Source organism: Mus caroli, unplaced genomic scaffold (genome assembly GCF_978045245.1).
Source record: "Mus caroli unplaced genomic scaffold, Mus_caroli_1 scaffold_2, whole genome shotgun sequence".
In the NCBI taxonomy this organism is placed as follows: Eukaryota; Metazoa; Chordata; class Mammalia; order Rodentia; family Muridae; genus Mus; species Mus caroli.
This window is the reverse complement of record NW_028227257.1, coordinates 74,033,285-74,042,910: the sequence shown is the minus strand read 5'-3', so window position 1 is coordinate 74,042,910 and position 9,626 is coordinate 74,033,285. Positions and strand designations below refer to the sequence as shown.

Genomic DNA, 9,626 nt, shown 5'->3' with positions numbered 1-9,626 from the left:
TGTAGAGCTGCTGGCTGAGCATGGACCTGAAGCGAACCAGGAAGCAGTGTTCCTTCATGGCCTCTGCTTCGATTCCTGTTTCCAGGTGCCTGCCTTGAGTGACTTCCCCATAAGCTCAACTAAACACTTTCTCCCTAAAGTGGCTTTGCTTATGGTGTTTGTCACAGCAATAGAAAAGCAAACTAGACCATATATGGAACATGGAGGGATTATACACACGGAGGAAAAAAAAACATTTTTAAAAGTGTATAATTTATTAGTTTATAAACACAGACTTTTTTCATATAATTACTTTAAAATAAGGTTGAAAGCATGGGTAGTCTCCTGTTCTTTTCTACAGCCTTCTATTTTCTGTAGCTGGGATGAAGATGCTTACTCGGGTTAGAGGGAGAAGCTCTCCTTAGAAAGCTGGGTGTCCCTCCTGCTCTCCAGGTTGACACGAAGGGTCACTTATGAATTGCCACTTCTGTCAGAACAAAGGGAGAAAAGGGCTGTTCTCATGTTTTTTGAATATGTGGGTTCTGATTTAGGAAAAATACTCTAAGAAATATTTTTTAAAAGAAGCCTGTCATTGTATATCCAGAATGGATTTATAACATGGCATATGTGGGACAGGAAAAGACACTCACCAAATTGAACATTGTTCCTTTGAAATCTTTGTATCAGTTAAGACAGAGGTTGGGCATGTACAAAATCAATTTTCTCCTTCCTCTTGATAAAATTACATTTAAATGTCCTTTTGGTTTTCTGTGTTTAAAATTCTGAAAAATAGGTAGAAGAGGGTAAATATCTATAACAACCTCCCCACCCCCACACGCATGCCCCAGAACTTAATAATATGATGTGAGTGACCGGATCATAGTCTGCCACGGCCCCTATCATCTCTTGAAGCAGAGATGGAAGGATTCATTGAGATTCTTGTACACGAAACACAGAGAGTTTTAATATTACAAAGCTTGTTTGAGATAATCTAGTCTGGGGTAAAGAAATCGGTTTCCATCTCAGATGTCACTTACAGTGTATTGATTAATTTGCCTGGATGGCTGGACTAGAAGAGGCAAAAAAGGCACTCCATGCTGAACAGACTAGTATGTTGTAATGGAGCCCAGAGTCTGGGCTGACCATGGAAAGGGAACATGATGATAAGCAAGTCAAGAATTTGCTGTCCCAGCTGTCTTCTAGCTCATAGATCTGCAAGAGAGATGGGAGATGCAGATAGTTGCAACTGATTCAGGAGTCGGATGGCTCTCAGCTGTGCCACTGCCCTTCAGTGCTCCACACCTATCAGTGCCCCACCAAGTGTGACTTACCTTCACACTCCATCCCTATCCTGCTGTGCCTCTTGTCAATCTGTTTGGATTACATACATACCAGACCCACAGTGGCTCTGGAGCAATAGACACTCTTCAATTACAATCATCCGAGATCCTGTTTCTCTAGCCCAGTTTTCTTCTTTCGAGTACTCAATTGGGAAAAGATGGCTCATGATGAACCCATCATGAAAGAAATTATTTTAAATAGAAAATTTGATTAAATCATCTTAACTTGACTGCAGACAAGTTTCCCACTTGTTTGTTTTAACTCCGGCTGCCAATCAAATGAGATCTTATCTTCATAAGTCACAAGCGTGAGGTCTGGTCCTTTATCTCATTTCTATATCCTTTAATTCCCTCCAATCTCCTTTTCCACATGCTGATAGTTAATAATAGTTATGTCTTTTTGGTTTTCAGATGAAGATAAACTTCTTCAAAGATGAAAAACAAATCAACCAAGGAAAGTAACCTTTCTACTTGGGTGCTAAAATTCTTAACGATAATAACAGATTCCATATATAAAAAGCATGAAGCTTAGCCGGGCGTGGTGGCGCACACCTTTAATCCCAGCACTTGGGAGGCAGAGGCAGGCGGATTTCTGAGTTCGAGGTCAGCCTGGTCTACAAAGTGAGTTCCAGGACAGCCAGGGCTATACAGAGAAACTCTGTCTTGAAAAACCAAAAAAAAAAAAAAAAAAAAGCATGAAGCTTAAGCCATGTCTCAAAATATTTGTCCTAATTTTGTAGCTTAAATGGTCACAAGTCCTGCTATATCTCCTGTGCTCTGAGATAGCTATGGCACTCGAAAAGACTAGCCTCCACTCAAGATAGGCATGGCAGACACAATGTCTTCAAGGGAAAACAGCACTTCTGAAGAGAAAGGAGAGAATCATGTTAGATAAACAGACTTTATTGGACCAATGAGATGGTTTGGCTGGTAAAGGCTCATCCTGTGCCAATCTGGTGACCTGAATTCCATTCCTGGAATCCATGTAAATCTGGAAAGAGAAAACAGACTCGGAAAAGTTGTCCCCTGAGCTCCACACGTGTGCTGTGGTATGCACCTGCACAAATCCTGCACACATACTAGTGATAAGGATGATAATGATAGTAGTCATGAATCAAGTTATTGCTTAAGAAGAGAACTTATGATGAATGGATTATGGAGCTTTGGGAGCACTGTACAAAGAACTCAGAGAAGAGTGAAAAAGGAGGGGTCAGTTGGAGCAATGAATGAAAGGGGCATTCAGGTATCAGTGTATAAAAAAAAATGAATTTTCTGAGGTTTGTAAAATGACAGATGTGAAGGGCAAGAGAATGAGCCTCAGACTTCTCAGTAGAAATGTGAGCAATGGAAGGTTTCAACCCAACATGGTCACCTCATATTTGGAGAACATGAACTCTCTAGCACTGCGTTCCAGCTATCACTAAAGGTGGCACACAGGATATGCAATGTTGTTTGATATAGCAAAGAAGACACAGAATATCAGTAAAATTTGAATTGCATGTAATCTTGAAATAATATATGCCCAGTGTGGTATTTGGTACATTATTTTATAGAAACACTATTTATTATTTGGCTAGCACACAGATCTTTCTGTGGGCTCTTTATTTTATCTGGCAACCTTAGAGTTGGGAAAGGAAATGAAATAGAGTCTGTGTAGAAATGACTCCTTCTAACACTCCTGGTAGTTCACTAGGGCAGAGCCAGTGCTGGGCCATCTACCTGCCAGACTAGCACCTTTCCTCTTTCCATTTTCCAGGTTGACATTCTTTTCTTCTATCTATTATTCATTTGTATTTCTTGGCCTTAAGATTTTTGTAGTGTCAAACACTATCTCTGCACATGCCCCTACCACTTTTTGACTTGGCCGGCCAACTTCAAGTTCATTGTGATGTTACCATTCCTATCCCAGTGACCATATTCACATGTTCTTGTGTACCAAGAGGGAATAAAATTGCCAGTGTCTAGAAACAGGGAGAAGAAATAACTTCCTCAGTCACAACTCAAATCTACAACACTACCTCTGCTGAAAGAGCACAGCCCTAACAAACCAGGAACAAAATCACCACTCATTAATATCAACCAATCTGGGCATAGATGCATGTTGCTGATCGCAGCACTTGAAGGTGAAGTCAGTCTGGTATCCTCAAGTTCAGGGTCATCCTCAGTTGTGTTGTGAGTTCGGAGCCAAGCTGGGATACATTAGACTCTGACTCAGACAAATCAATAAATTTAGGAGCTGGCAGGTTGGCTCCGTCAGTTAAGAGCCCGCTGAGCAAGTGTGAGGAACTAAATTTGATCTCCAGCACTTAACTGAGCTGGGTTCGAATACTCAAATGAATAACCCCGCATCTGGGAAGATTGGGAGAATCCCAAGGGCTGGCTGCCCAACCACTATGGTCAAAATGCTGCACTCTGTATTGTGAGAGACTTTGTCTAAAAAGGAAATGACAATAATAAGACAAACAGTGATAGAGGCAGATAATTCACTTCAACCCCTGGTCTCTCCATATATGAACACAAAAATGCATTTGCACGTGCGTGCGCGCACACACACACACACTCACTCACACATGCACATACACACAAACACAAGCACACAAACATGGACACACACACACACTATCACCACTACCCAACCACCCACCAATGAATTTAAAAATAAGTACAAATAGCATATTGAAATGTGTTTAGATTTCTTATCCCTGGTTGATTATAGACATCCTCGGGGTTTGTCAGGAAAGCTGCCTCGTTTTATGAGCAGTGAATAAATACCAAAATTAAGTACTTAAAGTTGGCTTACAATACACCTCGGTGCAGAGCCAATAAATTAATAAAACGTGATACATTTTCAGATCCCTCGAGGGGAAAATCCACAGCTAGCGAGGAGGCAAATTCACAGCAGCATCACACAGCAGTGCAAGCTAATTTTTCCATCCCCTGTGTGGAAAAGCTCGGATGATTTTTCACTGCCAACCCCCACATCCATACCTCTTAAAAAATATATATGGTTCTTAAAACATATTTCTTCATTGAGATTTTCATGTTCTCTTTTTTTTTTCAATTGCTTTTGAAAAATGCCAACTTACAAACAAGAAGTGCAGACGGCTTTTATCTTATTTAGTCAAGGATTTTCTGTGCATTTGGTAATCAGTGGGGTACACTTATCCTGATGTTGGGCAGGGAATTGCATCCCCAACTCTTATTACCGTTCATAAATTATTGTTCCCATATGCACCATCCTGAAAATGGACCCCAATGGACTTTCTCTGGGCTCTGTACTCCTGAGGTTGGTAGTGTTAGGAATCTCACCAGAAGTCTGGAAAAGACCAATTAAAAGGCAAATTCTCTCTTCTCATTCCAATAACTCTGACCAAAGCAACCTAACATAAGGAGATAAAGGTGAATTATTTTCTACGTTTTCCATAAAATTTAAAATATATTTTACTACAGAATGTAGCATAATACCCCCAGAGAGTTCTGTTTACAAATCATTTAAAGAAACATGATGTACTCAGCTAGCTCTCTTAATTATAATGACCTTGGGTTTTGTTTTTTTTTTTTCATTGAAGGAGTCCTGGTGGTTCAAGTTTGAGCCAGCAGAAAATTAAATGGGAATATTGAAACTCTCCTATTTTTTTAAGGTACAGATTAGACACTTGATGTGGGTAAACAATAATCAGATCAGGATTGAGTCTCCCACATCTTAAAAAAAAAATGTTGCGATATAGTTACTGGTGGTCTGGAAGACTTCACTTCCGGGGAGAGGGGCCACCACACAGAGACTCAAATAAGGGTCCAGGAGAGTGTGAAATCAATACTGACTTCTGTTGATTGAATTTCTGGGCATTCCAGATTGAACAGGGTGCCAGTTCTGCCCTCCAGGGACTTCCAATTCAGCAAGACAGCTTTAAAGATACATCTAAAAGACATTTGCTGCCCGGAGGATGCTGGATCCTTTAGTAAAGTGGTCCCGGGTATTCCAGCCTCATTTCCTTCTCATTGTTTTTAAAATTTAAAGCACTGATTTAACTATCAGAGGAAACATTTTCATTTCCTTTGCTCTATTTGTAAGTGTTGTCTCTTTCCCCACCCCCCAAAGCTTTCTTTCTGAGGGGGTCTTTATTAAAACAGCTGCCACAAAATAACATAAACACATAATAATATACAATGACTGACTAAACAAAAAGAAATACTATAGTTCAAAGGAAAGAGAGAGAGGGAGGGAGGGAGAGAGGGAGGGAGGAAGGAAGGAAGGAAGGAAGGAAGGGAGAAAGGAAGGAAGGAAAGAAGGGAGGGAGGGAGGAAGGAAGGTAAGAAAGAAGGAAGGGAGGAAGGAAGGAAGGAGAGAAAGAAGAAAGGTTGGTCACTCCCATAGAGGAAAACAAACAAATCATTTAAAGACACGCAACTATTTTTCAACACTAGCAGTGAACCTTCCTTCTATTGACCTAAAGTATGTTGTACTGGTGAGCAGTTTGTTTGTTTGGATCTATTTTATCTTTATTAGAAAGGTTTATGGAGCTTTTGATGTTGCAAAAAAGCACAATATAAAATGAATCAAATATCATTTTCCCAGTCCTGCGTGCAGTGCGGGACTTGGGGCTGTTTACAATCTAGCTCTCCAGCGGTCAAGCATTACCCAGTGTTATTACCATCGTCTCCCACAAATTTCTCTCCCAGCCTAATACCTCATTCTGATTAATGGACTAGTAGCAGGGACTACTTAAAAAAAAAAATTCTGTTTTGCTTACAGTATCTATTTAGTTTCAACAAAACAAATAGTTGCACATATTAAGGAATATGGTGTTTTAGAACAAAGAAAGCAGCCAAGATTACAGGAAAGTTAACTGTTCCCTGGGGAGAAACCCTAGTGTTTAAACTGTTTCATCAGCAACAACTCGGAAATTGTTTTAATGGTGTTTTGAACATCTTATCCCTGTAAAAATAATGCCTATGCTCACAACACACAGTGGATGAAATCTAGGCTTCAAGTTGGGCAAGTGGGTGTTTGTGGGGTGAAAGGAAAGCCCAGAAACAACCGATTGCCTTCAGACTGTTGACAACAACAAACACTTTCAGGTTCCAGAGACAATTACCTTCTAGTCCCAAATTACTGGGCAAAACCCACATCATAAAACCTATTTAACAGCAGCCGATGAGAAATCACACAGGAAGGGTAACTGAAGCCCTCTGTTTATGTAAGAACAAATCTGTGCTGGCTTCCTCTTCTCAGATGGAAACACCTTATCCCTTTTTTCTCTCCTGATAATCTAGACCTCCAGTTACAAATGGAGGCCCCTAAATATTCGAGAGGATGCACTTTCCTTACATTCTAAACTTTACTTCACCCTCCCTATGTGGGGACTGTAGGGGACAACAGGGAGACACTATACTACCTTCTGATTTTTAAATAGTGCTGAGGCTGGGGGTATCACACATTTCTGCTTTTGATATTAACCTGACAGTAGCTAGGAATTTATGATTTAGTGTAAGAGAGAAGCCTTCTCATAAATTTAAAAAGTAAAAGTAAATAAATTATCTCCACTCGATGGAGGCTAGCACCAGTGATTACCTTAAAGAAACTTCGAGTTTGTCATAGGGCAGAATTTACACACACACACACACACACACACACACACACACACTTATTTTAAGCTAGGGTCTTACGTCTGAGCCACCACCGCCTTGGAATATGACGGTCTCTCCTCATGTGGTCTAAGCTACCGACTGCTGTTCTGTGGGATGTTTCCCTCTGCCTTGGTAAAGCCTGTTTGAACTAGCCTGTGTTTGGAGGCATAAGTTCTTTGGTAAAACGTATCATTATTTACGTACAAGAAAGCGATACGTTGTCTCTTAAATTAATTAGAAAGTGGTCTGAAAAAGGAGGTTTTTTTTTAAATCAACAAAAACCAGAAATATTCGGGTAAAGAGGGAAAGAAGGAAGAAAAGATTCAAATACAAAGCTGATTGTTTGCAGAGAGCCTGCCGCTCCTTTTGTGCCTAACTGAACCACGCCAGGAGCCCTCTTGAATCTCTACAAGAATACAGTTTCAGATCATCTGCATTCAGGGCCAGAGTCATGGCCCTGGAACCGATAATTGCCTCTGACAGGATTTAATTACCTTCTCCAGGACCTTTTCTCTGTTTGATTGGAGACCACCCCCTGCCTCCGATCAAATCAGACAGTAATAACACGCTGAAGCGCAGCAGCCAATCACGAGTCAAGTCTGAACAGTGACCTTGCTGAGCCGAAGCTGATTGGTGGTGTCAGCCTTGTCAACGGTGTCAGTGAACCATCAGACAAGAGCTAGCGAGGGGGGAGCGCAGGAGAGCCTGGGAGATAAGAGGCCCGCATTAACGCTAATGGAGGCTGTCAGCATTCAAGGCTCCAGGCCTCCTTGCTGGCGGCCTTGCACACACACACACACAAAAAAAAATATGGGAGAACTCACACAAGTCTAAAATATTCAGAAGAGGAACGAACCCGTTCGTTTCTCCAGTGTGGGGAAATCTATTCAAGGTATAATTCACATGCAATTCAGATAAAATGACAGATACAGGCACAGTGTGTGACAGAATAATTTTTATGTAAAGAAAAAAGGTCCCACAGAACAACTAAATGTATTTGGGCCTGCTAGGGACTGAGGCGGGGCCGTGGGGCGGGGGTGGGGGGGCAGGGGCAACTACGGGACTTTTTCATTTTTAACTATAGAACTGAGAGACATGGGTGTGTAAGAGGCATTACAAAATTCTGCTTTTAATACCAAGCTGACTTACTTGCTGTATTATTTATGACTGTTTTAGTGTGAGATATAAGCCTACGCATAATCTTGAGGACGAATACATTCATTAAATGGCCAACTTTTATGTATCTATCATTTTAAGACTGTTTGTAGTTATGCATAATTCTAATGACTTGTATATATGTGTATATCCCCACGAAGACATAAAACTTGGCTCACCTCTGTTCCTTTTGTAAATCTGGTTATCCCCCAAAAAACAACATCAAGACATCGTGAACTCAAATAGACAAAAAATGTTTCCAAGCAGCTGAGCCTTGGAGGAAGACATTGTATTATTAGGTCTGTACTAATTTAGAATTTAATTTATTCATTACATTTTTCTATAAACTAAGTAATCTTCCTTGTTACATTTATTTTGTTTATGACTCATTTACCTCCTTCCAACTCCAGCAAGAACTATGAAAACAAATGTACAGAAGCTTGTTGGATATTTATTAAAAAGAGTCATCTCCAGCTACACTTAGCAGAAATGAAGGATTTACTACTTGTATGCAACACACCTTTTAAATAAATCTTTTAAGAAAGTTTGGTCCCATCCATTTCTCTCAGAAAAAAAAAAAAAAAGAGAGAGAGAGATTTTTATGACTCTGTACTGTAGCCAAATTCTCTGTTACTTTAAAAATAATGTCAACTCCCGCCAGTGTAAGGTCAGCTCCTCTGGCATCTACACTGAGAGATATCTTTGTACCATGTCCTGCATGGTGGTCGACTTCCATGGAAATAGCCCCTGTGGAAGATTTGTGATTTTTTTCTTTATTCCTCTTTATTTTTTATCCACCTACTCACCAAGAAAGGCATATTTAAATAAAGAGTTTCCTTCAAATCTATGACTCTTCTCTGCAGTAGTCATGAATGTAAAAGACCATTTAATTAATGTATAAATAAATCATGTTTTTATATTAGATGCAGTATGCAAAGGATTTGGTAAGATGAGATGAGTTTTTTTACTTTTGAGGGTTTCTTTTTAAACAAATCAAAGGAATACAGCATCACCTTGAAATTGTTCTTCCTTTTTGGAAACTTAAGATTAATACAAGTCCTCTAGGAGGGAAATATATACAAGAAATCAGAAACTTTAGAGTCCAGTTCTGGCTTAACCATTGTCAAGCTAGCCACACTGTGTCAAACTGTTTTGTTTACATGAGTGTTGGTATTCTTGGCTATTTATAAAACGCAATTCGAATGAGGTTACCCCAAGAACTCAAAGTTTGCACAATGCAAGCAGCATCACTATGGAAACACGCTAACAGTTGTGACTCTCGGGAACTGTCGGTTGTGAGCTGCTAGGCTCTGCTGCCTCAGGCCTATCATATCGCACACTCACAGACCACTGCTCAGAGCCAAACACACTTGACCAGTATAGACAAGTAGATAACACCTGTCACTATCGCTGTCCACACTAGAACCAAACACGCCGAATCCCTTGGCTCTCTCCCATCCCTACTTTTTGCCACTTGGAATTAATAAGTTGTACTCAGACAAGAGCTGAAGTGTTACTGAAACA

General features: G+C 40.3%; 1 long non-coding RNA gene across 1 annotated transcript; it reads right to left on the bottom strand.

The window, feature by feature from the left end:
- Positions 1-252: 252 nt before the first annotated feature.
- LOC115030391 (uncharacterized) lies at positions 253-7,525 on the bottom strand. The gene is made up of 4 exons (XR_003835988.2): positions 7,442-7,525; positions 1,017-1,191; positions 630-761; positions 253-466 (listed from the first exon to the last, which is right to left on the bottom strand). It is a non-coding gene; the product is annotated as an uncharacterized LOC115030391 (long non-coding RNA).
- Positions 7,526-9,626: the final 2,101 nt, after the last annotated feature.